The sequence below is a fragment of the Erithacus rubecula genome (genome assembly GCF_903797595.1).
Source record: "Erithacus rubecula genome assembly, chromosome: 8".
In the NCBI taxonomy this organism is placed as follows: Eukaryota; Metazoa; Chordata; class Aves; order Passeriformes; family Muscicapidae; genus Erithacus; species Erithacus rubecula.
The window spans coordinates 14,367,026-14,380,302 of NC_136659.1; the positions used below are offsets into that span (position 1 = coordinate 14,367,026).

At 41.7% G+C, this 13,277-nt stretch overlaps 1 protein-coding gene across 4 annotated transcripts in view; it reads right to left on the reverse strand.

Moving 5' to 3' along the window:
* The window catches only part of UBE2E3 (ubiquitin conjugating enzyme E2 E3), a 55,588-nt gene that overhangs the window by 20,978 nt on the left and 21,333 nt on the right, over positions 1–13,277 (reverse strand). The window contains exon 4 of one of the 4 annotated variants that reach the window (XR_013774801.1): positions 9,142–9,166. The exons of 2 other annotated variants lie outside the window; for them this stretch is intronic. The gene's annotated coding sequence lies outside the window, so the exon portion shown is untranslated. Of the gene's footprint in view, positions 1–9,022; positions 9,167–13,277 lie in introns of all 4 variants that reach the window. One more of the 4 variants, XR_013774802.1, reaches the window with a different exon arrangement.

Genomic DNA, 13,277 nt, shown 5'->3' on the forward strand with positions numbered 1-13,277 from the left:
ACCGTCAAGCTCAGCCCAGTGCCAGGCAGGACATCAGGGCTGCTGCCTGCACTCATTTATCAAAGGGCCATGCACATGTGGTTAGCACCATGCTGTGATTTTACTCTCTGCTTTTTGTGGTCTCTCTCCCAAGACAGGGAGCTCAAGCATGTCTGGGAGAGGGCCTCTGAGTTACTGTAAACATCTGTGCTATCTCTACACAGAAATTCTACTTCTCAAACAGACAAAGGATAAACAGCAGTAGGCATAATAGATGGTTTCCCACACTGTTATTTTCCAGGCCTTGGCATTCCCAGCTGCAAGGTCACTTGATGGAATCTACCATCCTCCTTGCCATTCTTCTGCTTTCAACCCTTCCCTCTCCATACCGGCAAAATGCTTCCTGGCTGGTTTATGTCTGTTGCATAATATGAAAATTAATATATTTTTACTATAAATTACATCTAAAGAGGATGATACACTGTCTCTTTCTCTTTGCATCTTAATCCCAAAACTATATCAATGCAAATCTGCTGCAGTTACCTGAAATACTTTGATCAGTTAACAGTGCTTATATTCTTCCTGTCAACATTTATTTCTCCTAAAACAGAAATCTTTCTTTTTAATCTGGAAACATTTCAATAGTAAGGAATAAAAAAAAGAAAAGGAAAATGACAAAGAAATATTAGAGGAGATGATTAAATATTCATAAACTAGGTAGTGCTAAATTCAAAATTACACATGACAACTTTAATTCTAAACTCTCCTATAAGTTCCTGACACTCCCTTTAACCACCTGACTGTACACTGTGTCTTAAATAACTTTTTACAACTTCAGAGACACCACCTATTAGTAAGACAAATATTTTGTACCTATAACCTATACAACAAACTGTCTATACCCAGCTTCCTGCCAGTCAAAATACCAAAATGCCAGAGAACAGCCATGGCTTGTATGCCAAGATGAGTTCATCACTAACATCCCTTGAGAGAATTACAAGGATGACAGTTCCACTGCTAAAAAGAATTAAACCATTAACTTGGATAAGGAAAAAAAAGTCTTGGAGAATAGCAGGGCCCTTCTGCTATGAAAGACATGAAACTAATGCCAGTGTCATAACAGAAGAATGAGGCAATATACAAGAAATAAAATATCACAGGATGTACTATGTGTGTATCATTTTAGAGATACTGCAATTAGTCTGTGTACCATAAAAACACATATGCACATTCAGATTTGCAATTATTTTACACTTGGGTATTTGTAAAGTACCTAAGCAGCAGCATTCCAAATCCTTTTTTTTTTTTTTTTTTTTTTTTTTTTTTTTTTTTTTGTGTGTGTGTAAGAAAGCCTGAAAGAGGTAAGACGTAAAAAATCCTCTGATTTCTTCACAGGCAGTTCTCAGCCAGCATCAGGAGTTTCCTTCCTTGCTCTCAGTGCCCAGACATTTTCTACATTTGCCATGCACAAAGCTACTTCCCTGCATCCTGCTTTATTTCAGCTACATAACACTGATGTTACTTTTCTGCAACTTGTATCTAAACCAAAGCTTGAGATACATGGTAATACTCACATACTCACAAAAAAACCAAACCAAACCAAACCAAACCAAAAAAAAAAAAAAAAAAAAAAAAAAAAAAAAAACCCAAAAAAGACAAAGGATTGGATAATTTTCTCTGCAGACCTCCATCAGTGAGAATATTTTCCATCTGTAAAGACATTATTCATCCACCCTTTATCTCAATAAATAAAGCTGTAAACATCTTTTCTAACACATATCAGAAACATTTGATTTATTTTGATTTAGTTTTCCAAAATACTTCACTTTTACTTTAGCTGAGGACTTAAATTCAAAACATAGCTGCATTGCTGAAGAAGACAAAAAATGATTCCAGCAGCAGCACATCTGAACTAAACCAGCTCTCCCTGAAGGACAAAGAAAGTTCTTCACTCGCCTGAGGCTGGATATCCCAGTCTTGCAGCACTGACACACCCACAGAAGACTCACTGGCAAAAACCAGTTAAAACCTACAGAAACATCCACAGGGATTTCTACACAGCTACTGAATTATGACTGGATCCTTCAAGAACGATCAGGCTCCAGCAGCAGAAACAAGCAACCAAAGAAAGGAGGAGAGAGCAGCAGGAAAACTGCACCTGCACACAAATAATACAGAAAAATACTAAAGTTGCTTTTCCTAAAATTCACCTCAGTGCCATACTCTGCTGTGGGAATATGACACCAGTGCTGAGGGAGGCAGGAGCAGACCTTGTTCGTGGTGAACATGAATGAAGTCTGGAAACAAGCCAGCTGAGTGCTGCATCAATCCATTTCCCTGCCTGGCATAAGACAAGTAATGCTGAGAAGTTAAAGCATGGTGTTTACTGGCCTCTGGGCTGTGCCCTACTCTGTAACTCAGAGGCATTTTCCAGGTCAAATGATACCTCCAGACTTCAACAGGTCCTATGAGTGTTGCAACAACAATAAACCAGAAAGACCTAATGCCCAAAAACTAAACCCTCAAACGGTATGCAGTTTTTTAAATCACAATATCAAAAATAAACTCTAATGAGGCAGAGATTAATTTGGTATCTGATGAAGTAAATGGACTCTTATCAGTTGAGTCACTGCATTCCAAGGAGCTGTTCATCAAATGAAGCTACCCACATGGGATTTTTAAGAAAGAAAAGCCTGGCTGGAAAGGGGTCAGTACTGTTCCCTCAGCACCTGAGGGCCTGGCCTCTGCATGTCCTGCACGAAAAGGATGGACAAGATGCCCTATACTAGAGCTACTACTGGTCTTAGATGGGAACATCTGCTGAAGATGAGCTTACAGATGCCACTGCCCTGGCAGATGTACCACCCACACAGGAGCTAGTGACACCAAGTCTGAAATTTGACTCCAAAGCAACATTCAAAGTCTTTTCTGTATGCTGACACAATGTTAACTTTTGAAGACTAATTATAATCATTAAGATTTCAACAAACTTACTCCACTGTTGAACAACAAACAGAAACATGTTATCAGGCAGGATTTGTTCAGAGCTGCCAAGGAGACACTTGGCATGTCCCACTCCTCTGTTCCTTTCAGCAGGGCTGTTCCAGGACAAACATGCTTTCAGAAATATTTAAATAGTCTGGAGCAGCTGGATGCAATCTTAATTCTAACTCAGAAGAGCAGCATGTCCAAAATAGAAACAAAAGTTGTGTGCTCAGGTCCAGACTTGCAGGGAGAATTCACATGAGTGCTGAGGAACTATCAGCAGAGGGTCTGTGGGAACTTGTGGAGAGGAGGGGAGCAGAGAGGACCCTTTTCCCAGTGGTCACGGAAAGTCAGACAGGCCCAGTTTTATTATCTGGGAAGTGTAACAAATGCCAGCAGCAAAAGGTCAACTAAATAGAGGCTTAAAATGATAAATGAGATCAGCAAAACACACAGCATTACCTTCTGTTCCTAGAGAGGCGAGAGTTTATGTCGGCTGTAACAAATTTAGAAACATTCCAAGCAGAACACACTACAGGAGGAGATCCTATTGTCCCCTTTCCCGGAGATTTACCAGACACCTCGACTATCCTCAGGGAACTGGGGGCATCCAGGTAGAGGAGCTGATTCCTTGGCCTGAAGCTGCACTACTCACTGCCTGTGTCAATGTGATGAGCAGGTTTAGCTCTTGAGCTGTTAATGGCTTTTAGTGGCAAATCCAAGAAACACGCAACAGGGCAGGAGAGAGGGAGGCAATAGGGGCCAATGAAGATCCCAAACTGAGGACATTTTCCTATTTAAAGGCTTTCTGGGTAGATGCTCCTCCCAAGTTTAATGGAGGAGGTTGACGAGATTTCAGCAGAGCTATTTTAATCTGTAGCATTTCACAGGACACATGCAGGGTATATAATGGTTGGTATATTTAGTTGGCATAGAAATATTTTGCTGCATAGGCTATGCAGAGCATAATTAAAATGAACAAGTATATTCAGTCCCTTTGACCAAATTCTGTTCTCAGTCTTGTCTGAGGCTTAACTAATGTCACTGATGTCAGTGGAGTTGCCTTAAACCAATACACTGTATTACATTTTAGACACTAGGAAAGCTAGTAAAAATTAATTTACTTAATTCAAAATTCATTAAAAGATGGCAATTTGTGCTTTTATCTAAGGCATAAAGTATACTTTAATGTATAGCTAATGAATTAACAATAATTAACATTTAACAACTAACAACTAAATCACTAACATTAATAATGTATAACTAATGAATTAGTTTAGTCAATGAATTAATAAACAATGTAAAATGAGGCAATAAAACTGAAAATGAATCAGTCCTCCAGTGCTTTTGATAAAAATCTATTTATAATTTCTTTAAATTTAGTATTTGTTTTACAGAAAAATCTGTCAGAACCTCTACAATATCTCCAAATGCAATACAAAATCTCTTAATATAAGATACAATCTCTTGGCATAAAAAACAAAATCTCTTCAGGTTAATTCACTGCTGTTCTAAGCAAGGGCAAACCTCACAATCTTATTATTTGCTGTCTTGGTAAACAGATTAGATCCATATTCAGCTACGGTGTTACATATGTATGTGACAACTGCTGGCATATTGCTCTGCCAGTGCTTAAGAACATTTCTTTACCAGTTAAACAATCTTTCCCAAAATAAACACATATTTTCTGTTATCACAAGCTATAAAGCAGTTCAAGAGCCCTGAAATGATCTTTTCATTAGTTTGAGATACTTAAGGATCTCAGTACTGAAACATTCCCAATAAGCCTTACGAGACAGGAAGCGAATAAATCCTGCTCTCCCATTCCCTTAATGAGAATGCCTAATAAAAATGTAAACTAATTCTCTTGACTCCCACTATCCTGTCTACTGAATGAAATCTTCCTCACCATATATTCCTATAACTTTAAAGCTACAATATATTTATGGCTGTTTGAGATAACTCAGCCAATGCCACAAGCTGGCATCAGTTTCTTAACTTCTTCATTGTTTTTCTCTTGGCTGAGGCCAGACAAGATCACCCTGTTAGCAAATCCATCCTCTTCAAGTCAATACTGTAACAACCTCACCAAAGTCCATCCTCCATCAACAAAGCAATCACAAAGCCCTTAGCTTGCAATATTTCCTCGTTGAAGGTATATTTCAGTAAATTTGAATTATCTATTTGATTATAAACGTTTATGGGTTTTTAAGCTCAAATGAATATTAAATATACTTAAACGGTGCTTTCCTTCCTCTCTCTGTAAATGTCTCCTTGTCCTCCTAATGCAAACAGATACAGACAGTGCTTCTCCCCACAACATTTGTCACTTAGCAGCTGGGTGAACACTCCTGTCCCCTGTTCTACTGACACAGAGGCCCTTGCTCAGCCCTTTTCCTGTATCTCCAAGGTCTCTGCAGGGAAGTAACAGTTCAGGCAAGCAACAATTTGCCTGTCCAACAACAAAAAGAAGAGAGTGGAGAATATGGATATTTCAGCTCATTTTTATGCCAGACCTAAAAGACAACCAAGAATTTCAGCAGGATCTCTGGACAATTTGAAAAGCTGTAAAAAAAAAAAAACAATCCTGAAGCCTACAACTAAAAGCCAGGAGTTACAAGAGAGATTCCAGAAACCCTGGGATGATTCAGAAAAGCAAGTTGTCTGGAGAACAGGTCAGGAAAGAGCTGAAACACGGGCCATGCTCACACGTGGCCTGTAACTGCAGCTAACTGCAGAGTACAGCCATGCCACCCACACCAGCCTTCTACCACTGCCTGGTCTAAAGAAGGATCACAAGATGTGTTTCAAGGCAGAGGCACCACGGTGGAAGCTGCCAGAAAGAACATGAAGAGGATGAGACTGTTGGAGAGATGGGCTGCCTTTCACCACACAGTGCTGGAAGCAAAAGCAGGTGCCTTTGGTCCTGATCAGCCATTCAAATTGCTGTCAAGCCTTCTGCTAGGGAAGTGTTACTCCAAGCTCACTCCTGATGGCACACATCATTGCCAAGGGCCAAACAGGGAGAAGGCTGCCAAACTGCTCCTCCCCTCTGCAGCAGACTGCTGCTCCATGCAGCATGGTCAGAGGAAAGAAAAGAAGTGGAAAGAAGTACTTGGGCCTCAGCTACCCAGGGACACACTGGACAAACTGATTTTTAGGTTTGCTTCTCCACACTTTTGTTGGGTCCTCTTCCTTCTACTGGCCCACATTTGCCAAATCACAGGTTCAGAATGGACTGGCAGGCACCCAAGCTTGTTCCTGGCTCTCACAGGTGAACACTCACTGCCAAAAGTACTTTCCCTGGAAACAATGATCCTCCCCCTCCTTGTCTCACATCTAACAGGGCAAGTCTCCCTGGTCATAGAACAGGCTTCCAGGCAGAGAAGGTGCTTGGGAGCCAGCTCCGTGAACATCAAGGGAAAGCAGGAACTGAACACCACTACTCCTTTGTGGGACTGTTCAACAGAATGAGAACACTTAGGAGACAGCCTCCAACTTACTTGTTTACTGTAAGGAGCCTAATGCATAATTAGGCAGAGGGCCCTGCCCTCTTCTGAAAGAAGAGTTCCTCTTCTTTCAGCCTGTGCTCTAACCTTCAGATGAAAAGCAAACTGAAGAAGGGAACTGAGCATGTTTTGCCCATGTAATATAAGCAGGTCTGGTGGCATGCTGATACTTCCCAGTCTCCAAGGAGAGGATAGCAGCTGTCTTGCTGCTTCAACCTCCTGCTCCTGAGTTGATTTACACAGTGTCTGAAAAAAATAAAGCTACAACACCGTGGGTCTGACCCGAGCTGGGAGACAGGCAGAGCATCTCATGCAAGTGTCATTACATGGTTCTACACACAAAATGTCCTGTACCAATCTCTCTGTACCTGCATGACTTGAGTGTTTCCCCCTGACAAGCTTCAGTTGAAATCTCTGTTTTAAGTAACACTTTCTTTTTAATTGAAAAAAAAAGAAAGCAAATTTCACTCAAGTATTGATGTTTTCTTGAAACACTGGAAGATACAAGGCAAAGAAAAGCTCCTTCTGAGAAACACTCTGCCAGTCTTCCTGCTCCAGGATGATCCTGCTGTCTTCTCCACACAAGTGCAGGGTGTGGAGGGGGTCCCTCTCAGGGGCACTGGCCTCTGGCACTGGCATCTTGTCTTTGCTGTGTTAGACTGCTGCTCACACAGCTCCTCACAGGATCCTGTGATAGTTCTGCACTGAAGGGCAGCCTTCACGATGAAGTTAGGCCAGCTGGTGTTCCCTTACAGGATTCATGCCTCTGTGGAAATGTGCCATTTGGCACTCTCTGTCAGGCCTGGCAGCTCACCTGTGCCTCCTGCTCCTTGCCTTCCTCCCAGCAGCACAGGAAGGGCAGCTCACTGCAGCACTGCCTCAGCCCTGCTCCTAATGCTGGCAGCCACACCACCCAGTTCACAGGGAGAGCAGCTCCCAGAGGAGGCAGGAAATCAAGACAGACCCCTGGTAGATGCCCACTGCCTGCAAGTCTAGTCTATACTTTTTAAATATACACACGAGTCCACGTAAGAGCTCGCTGGCACCGCAGTGACCCTCAATACAGCCCTGCCTGCACAAGGGCTGAGGCCTTCCTCAGCTCCCAGCTTCTGGCACTTAACGTGACTTTCTTCCATGTTCACACAACAGATCCAAGAAAAGTCATCCAAACTGTTTGGATCTGAAAAAACAACTGGGATGAACTCACTGACAGTCACAAAAGTGTGTTTCAGGTGCTGAGGACAAGCCTAAGTGGCTTTTTATTAATGCAACTGATTCAAAGCAAATGGAGAAATCCCCATGTCTGGCACTGAGGTAAGACATCAGATCTGCTTCATATGATTTCCTACAATGCTAACTTTACCTGGGGAAGCTCAGCCCCATGTAGAGGAAGACAACTTCTGCAGTGATGGCAGCCATGTGTAACACAGATCAAGTCTGCTTCTCACAACCAGTAAAAACTACATTTGCTTCCATTTGGCATTTTTCCCACCTTCCTCGAAATGCCATGGTTAAACAGTTGGGTTTTCTTCCAAAAAGTTGTGGTTTAAGATAAACACACACAGTTTCTTTAAGAAATGAGAACTTAATCCCGATTTCAGCAATCACATGACTGCTGGAGAAACAGCACTCAGCACCCAGGCCCGGCAGCCAGACACACAGAACAGTGGCACTGGGCAGCCTCCTCCAGACACTGCCCATTCCTGCCTGGTGTCTGAAAGAGACTGATGATCTGGGATAAGACATCCTAATTCTCATCTCTCCACCACCACAGATATGCAGACATTGCCTATTCAAACACAGCAGCTGCAAAGCAAGGGAGTGAATGAGGAGGATCTGCAGCAGCAGGGTTATACTTGCTCCTAGGATAGAAGAGGGCAGCTCAAAACAACACTGACTCCTGATCTAACTTTTTATTCCACTACTCATCCAGATTATAGCCCAAAGCATTCACAGTGTACTGTGAATTTGAATTCCCTTTGGGTCACTTCCCATTTATCTGCACTGCTAATGAATTCAACAGCTGCAAATCAGGGAGGGGATAAGGAGGTTCAAGATCTATGACTGCTTCCTCTGGCCTACACCTGCATTTCTGGCATATGTGCAACGTGCATCCAGATCAGACTCTCTTCACTGTAAATAAGGACCACAGGAAATGCCTGCATCATGTGGAAAATGTACTTAATTGACTTGTACCAAAGACCAAGTTCCTCTGTAAGACACTCTGAAAGGGGTATGTGCTACCTCCCTGTGCAGAGCAGCAGCCTGAGCTCTGTTTCCTAATTATGTCTGACCTGGAGGACATCAAGACAAGCTATCTAGATCTCTCTTTCAACCAAGCAGGAGAGCCATTAGCTATTGCATATAAACTCTTCAGTGCAAAAACTGTCCTTCTGGGCATGTCTTTGTTAGGATTAGCACAGCAGGGCCTCTGAGAAATGTCCCAAGTAAGAAATCAAAAGGAAGTATTTGTAGTGTTGAAGAGGCCTGTACAAATAGACAGTGCAAATGAACAAGAGCCCATGATGCCTTTCAACCCTCTTACTTACTGGGTAGTGCTAGGGTTTGCCCATCCTTCTCCCACATGTGAGCCCAGAGCCATTCCTGCCCTGAGCATTACACCCTTCAGCACTTACTGATGACAAAAGAAGGTGCAGTTTACACTTACTTTTACAGCTCCATTAAAAGGTGACCTGCAAATAAAAAAAAAAATCAAGCACATTTAGTATTATGTGCTGAATGCCCCCAAATAAACAGGATTAAATGAGCATTCAGCCCTCATGTAAAATTTAGGTGAAAAGACTGGCACTGAATGCGTACTTTGATTTTATGCTCATGAAACGGAGTCCTTCAAAACAGCAGTGCTCTGAGCAATTCCTCAAAACTATTGGCTCCACATTTCTGCCTCTCCCTGCTTGCTGACAGCACACTGGGATGGAGGTGTGGCAGAAATATTATCACTCTGAATAGTGCATTTCTGAAACTGCAACAAGAAAGCTGGCAAAGCAAGGGGACAGCAGGCAGACCCCACTTACCCTGCTTTCTCCCTCCTCACCCTGCTCAGGCACCAAAGCCTATGCTTTCCAAATGAACTGACCTGACACTGGGCTGCCCCCCCCCCCCCCCCCCACCCGTGGAGGCACTGGGGGAGCAGATAGATTTGAAGATGAGGTTTTGAGGTCTGGTACAAATTTGAATGCAGCTACAGGTAGAGCTTTTCCCTGTAGAGTAATGAACATGATAGCTATTTCTCACTGCAGTCACCAGGCTGGTTTCCCCTCCTCTTTCTGTGTTTGGCCCTGCTTAAATGACTCCCTTCCCTCAGACCCAGGTAAGGAAAGTGTTTCTGCAAGTGCTTAAAGCCCAGTGGCCTCAATGGGAGAAAAGCATGTGCTTCAGTACTTTACTGGCTGGGGTGTTCATATGAATGTATACTTCTCCCACCAGTGCTCTCTTGTACCAAATTTTGTACCTTTATTATCAATTACCTGGTATAAAGTGATGAAAAATTAGCCTGTAAGTGACTTGATCACTTTATAGCTATTCACATTATTCTGATTTAAAAACATATGGATATATAAAATAAGATTAAGGGTTTTCCTGATCTGGTATTCTTATACCACTTCCCTGGCACACATGAGGAGCTATTAAGCATTGTGCTGCAGCTCTCAAGCAACCTTGCTCTATCCCCAGATCTTATTTGCCATTTCTCTGAAGTGAGGCTTCGCAAAGAGCTACCTTAACCTACAGAAATATGCTGCACAGGCTTCCAGAAAGCTGTTCCAATAAGGTCTAGCACGTAATTTTAAAACTCTTTTATAAACAGAAGCTTTGGTGACCAACTTTCATCAAAATACAGTCTGGTATACACTTACTGTCTGTTGGTTTCTTTAACTTGGCTTTTTAATTCCTCATTCTTTTGTGAAAGGTGATACTGCTTTATAGATGTCCAGACTGTTAATGTAAACCCTCAACATTATCCTACAATTAAGAATCTACCATGAAGTCTTTAAAAATACTGTTTTGTAAATACAAGTATTAAAACAACCAGAAGTGTACACACTCTCTATACCTAAAAGTATAATTACAGGCAAACTGATTGACATTATCTAGAAATATTATTTAAACTAAGAAATGAAACAAATTAGTTATACCAACTCCTGTCAACAATAATTATTTCATTGTAGTTGACTAATAAAGATGTCTGAAATGAGTTAAGAAAGAATTTTAAAATAACTACCATGTCAAGCAGGAGATCTTTTAAATTAAAAATGCTAGTGAACTAAGAAAAGGCAGTAGGACTCTCACAGTTTAAAGAGGCAGATGATGGAGCTGAACTGAAAGCACTGAACAAAACCTGCTTGGTTCATCATTTCTCCCTACCATCCTCCCTGAATAAACCCACCTACCTGATGTCTTTTTGCTTTCAGCTAAATACATTACTCATATGAAAGGCAGGTTTCCTCCAGCCTTGGCTGGGAAAAAGCTCACCAGAGAACATCATGCAGGCATGGTCATGCCCTATGAGCAGGCACAGGAGTGTCGTGGTAGTGCTGCTGCCAGAGCATGACTGACCACTGGCAAAACAGAGGAAACCAGCCACAGAGAAAAAAATGTCGCATGGGGTCTAAACCACAAAATAAACAACAGAATAAAAGTCCCCAAAACCACTTTTGTTTTATTTCATGTTGTGTGTAATAACAGTGGACATCATACTTTAGAAAAGCATGCCACACCAGGAGCTTTCTATGAAGTAATACCAGCAGAGTTTTTGTTGCCTGTCTGCTCTGGCATCCTCCAAGCAGTCCTTCTGCAAGTATTAAAGCATACAAATAAAAAAGGCTAATTGTGTGCAGAGAGAACCGTGCATGAAACAGCAGCACAAGCTCTGGCTGAGCCGTGGTCCCACAACATCAAGGAGTGTTCAAGAAAGCCAAGGAAGAGCAGGACAACAGCAGAAACTACAGCACACTCTACTTGGTTAAGAGCCCTCTCAAACAATTACAAGCATGATTGAAAAGGAAAAAAAATACCTAAGACATACACACTGAAAGATTTAAATGTTTTAATTACTCTACAGATTTACATTAATTTAATTTATTTTCAGACTCTCAGTGGTTAGACTACTAGGCAACGCCATCTAGTGATGCTAGCCAAAAAAAGTCATGCTCCATTCTTTGTAGGAAAGAACCACTCTTCAAAAGTTTCATGCTTGCAAAATTCATTTCTGTGGAACCACAGCATGAAGAGGTGCAAATATTTCAGTACCCGTGAGCATTTTCAAATTGGCAGCATAAACGTAACAAAACGGCCTGAGCTATTTTAGTTATTATCCTGAAGTAATTTACAGAACTGACAATACAGAAAAGGAGCTGAGTTAATCACATCACAATTTTACAATGTGCACACTGTGTAATGTTGATACGATATCAGGATACAGTGCAAAGCCCAATAAATGACCTACAGATTTGGAAATATCTAGAGACATTATTTGTATGACAAAATAATTTACCTGATTTTTGAAGATTTCTGTTTGTGTGTGTAAAATACCTGATGAAAAATGTTACCCCAGTGTTACAATTTCAAGGAAAAAGAAACTCCTCTGTGAGTTTAAGCTTTCTTTTCTGTGAGGTGGGACCAGTCAGTCATCTGCTGGTGATAGCTGTGAGCTGTAATTAGCTTCTGGTGGAAATTGCCAGCAGATGCAACTAAAAGTTTAAGTCAATTGGCTCTGCTTCCTCCTTACAAGAAAATTGGCATTTCAGGGCTGCATTCCAGCGTGATGGATCTTAGAAACCAAAGCTAATTTGACAAGAAAGGGAAGTGTCCCTTTTCCTGGTCTGCTTTAACCCCGAACATGCTGCATGTTCCTGCCAAGGATGTATAATTTTTTTGATTCCTTTTGTTGTTGTTGTTCTTTTTTTTTTTTAAACTCCCAAAGAAAGTAGCTATGACTATACAAGAAATATTCCACTGAAGAAAGGCCAGTAGTTAGACCCAATTACTGAAATCACAGTTGTAGAGATGGGAGAGGGAGAAGGTGCAAAAGTCAGAAACAGTGAATGAAGGCAGCATGTGGAACAGGACTTGGAATAGGAAGCACAGCAAGCTTAGGGACGTGAAAAGCCAAGCAAAATCCTGAAGCACCAGTGGTGCAGCTGAGCACTTGGTCTGAACCATCGGCCTGTGATAGATCCACACTCTGGCTGTATCACACTACACCTTTCAATGGTTCCACAGCAAATGCAGCATGGCTATTTGCTCTTACCCTGCATCCCACCAGTTTCCTGCATTTGATTAACATTTCATTATTTCAACATTCAGGCTTTATCAGCCTGTAGTGGTGTATGGGCTGCGCATTCTTATGACCTGTCCTGATCATGTCCTCCCTCATATCTGTTGTCAAGTAGATAGCAAATGTTCAGCCATGACAAATAATGGGCATCACTGCTATGCCAGTTGGGCTTTGTACAAGTCTTGCTGGGATTTAATTTCCCTGTATCTAACTCCCAGGGACATTTGAAGACCTAAAATACTGGAATAACTTCACCAAAGCCACCATTAGTTTGCAATGACCACATCTAACACGCAAGCATTTTTCAATGAGAAAGTATCTATTCACCGAGTGTTGGAACTTCTCTTCAGAAATAACTTCTTAACAAATCAAATAAACATCCACACCTCTGTGTCAATGGCATGCATGCACACGTGCCTTATTAAACCAGGCAGCATGGAGAGAGGGTTTCTGCAGGCTGCCTTTCAGCACCCACTTTATCTGTACACTACAAAACCTAGATAATGATG